Source organism: Arachis hypogaea, chromosome 16 (genome assembly GCF_003086295.3).
Source record: "Arachis hypogaea cultivar Tifrunner chromosome 16, arahy.Tifrunner.gnm2.J5K5, whole genome shotgun sequence".
NCBI classification, from domain to species: domain Eukaryota; kingdom Viridiplantae; phylum Streptophyta; class Magnoliopsida; order Fabales; family Fabaceae; genus Arachis; species Arachis hypogaea.
Window position 1 is genome coordinate 33,422,902 of NC_092051.1, and position 2,054 is coordinate 33,424,955.

The 2,054-nt window shown below is 35.9% G+C and overlaps 1 non-coding gene across 1 annotated transcript; it reads right to left on the reverse strand.

Annotated features, from left to right (window-relative positions):
* Positions 1-1,130: 1,130 nt before the first annotated feature.
* Positions 1,131-1,238, reverse strand: LOC112759908 (small nucleolar RNA R71). Its single transcript, XR_003180372.1, has one exon. It is a non-coding gene; the product is annotated as a small nucleolar RNA R71 (small nucleolar RNA).
* Between the last annotated feature and the right edge of the window lie 816 nt (positions 1,239-2,054).

Sequence of the window (2,054 nt, forward strand, 5' to 3'; positions counted from 1 at the left end):
GATTTTAAAAATTAAATCTTTTTCAAAACTAACTTCAATCATATCTTTTCAAAAATATCTTTTTATCTTATCTTTTTCAAAATCATATCTTTTTCAAAAAAAATTTGATTTTAAAATATCTTTTCTAACTTCTTATCTTCTTATCTTTTCAAAATTGATTTTCAAATTTGTTTCAACTAACTAACTAACTTTTGTTTGTTTCTTATCTTTTTCAAAACTACCTAACTAACTCTCTCTCTCTAATTTTCGAAAAATATCTCCCTCTTTTTCAAAATTTCTTTTTAATTAAATAATTATTTTAATTTTTTATTTTAATTTTCGAAAATTACTACCCTTTTTCAAAAACCATTTTCGAAAATCACTAACTCTTTTTCAAAAATAATTTTCAAAAATTCCTTTTTTCTCTCATCTCCTTCTATTTATTTATTCATCTACTAACACTTCTCTTCATCTCACATCTCTGCTCTCCTCACCCTTGTGTTTCTTTCCTTACATTACATTCTTTTCTTCTTATTTTCTTCTACTCACATAGGGACCTCTATACTGTGGTAAAAAGGATCCCTATTATTATTATTTTTCTGTTCCCTCTTTTTCATATGAGCAGGAGCAAGGACAAGAATATTCTTGTTGAAGCAGATCCAGAACCTGAAAGGACTCTGAAGAGAGAACTAAAAGAAGCTAAATTACAACAATCCAGCAAGCACCTTTCAGAAATTTTCGAACAAGAAGAGGAGATGGCAGCCGAAAATAATAATAATGCAAGGAGGATGCTTGGTGACTTTACTACACCTAATTCCAATTTACATGGAAGAAGCATATCCATCCCTACCATTGGAGCAAACAACTTTGAGCTGAAACCTCAATTAGTTTCTCTGATGCAGCAGAACTGCAAGTTTCATGGACTTCCATCTGAAGATCCTTTTCAGTTCTTAACTGAATTTTTGTAGATCTGTGATACTGTTAAGACTAATGGAGTAGATCCTGAAGTCTACAGGCTCATGCTTTTCCCTTTTGCTGTAAGAGACAGAGCTAGAGTGTGGTTGGACTCTCAACCCAAAGATAGCCTGAACTCTTGGGATAAGCTGGTCATGGCTTTCTTAGCCAAGTTCTTTCCTCCTCAAAAGCTGAACAAGCTTAGAGTTGATGTTCAAACCTTCAGACAGAAAGAAGGTGAATCCCTCTATGAAGCTTGGGAGAGATACAAGGAACTGATCAAAAAGTGTCCTTCTGACATGCTTTCAGAATGGACCATCCTGGATATATTCTATGATGGTCTGTCTGAATTAGCTAAAATGTCATTGGATACTTCTGCAGGTGGATCCATTCACCTAAAGAAAACGCCTGCAGAAGCTCAAGAACTCATTGATATGGTTGCTAATAACCAGTTCATGTACACTTCTGAGAGGAATCCTGTGAGTAATGGGACGCCTATGAAGAAGGGAGTTCTTGAAATTGATACTCTGAATGCCATATTGGCTCAGAATAAAATATTGACTCAGCAAGTCAATATGATTTCTCAGAGTCTGAATGGAATGCAAGCTGCATCCAACAGTACTCAAGAGGCATCTTCTGAAGAAGAAGCTTATGATCTTGAGAACCCTGCAATAGCAGAGGTGAATTACATGGGTGAACCATATGGAAACACCTATAATCCCTCATGGAGAAATCACCCAATCTCTCATGGAAGGATCAACAAAAGCCTCAACAAGGCTTTAATAATGGTGGAAGAAATAGGTTTAACAATAGTAAACCTTTTCCATCATCCACTCATCAACAGACAGAGAACTCTGAACAAAATACCTCTAATTTAGCAAACTTAGTCTCTGATCTATCTAAGGCCACTGTAAGTTTCATGAATGAAACAAGGTCCTCCATTAGAAATTTGGAGGCACAAGTGGGCCAACTGAGTAAAAGGATCACTGAAATCCCTCCTAGTACTCTCCCGAGCAATACAGAAGAAAATCCAAAAGGAGAGTGCAAGGCCATTGATATAACCATCATGGCCGAATCCAAGGAAGAAGTGGAGGACATGAATCCCAGTGAGGAAGACCTCC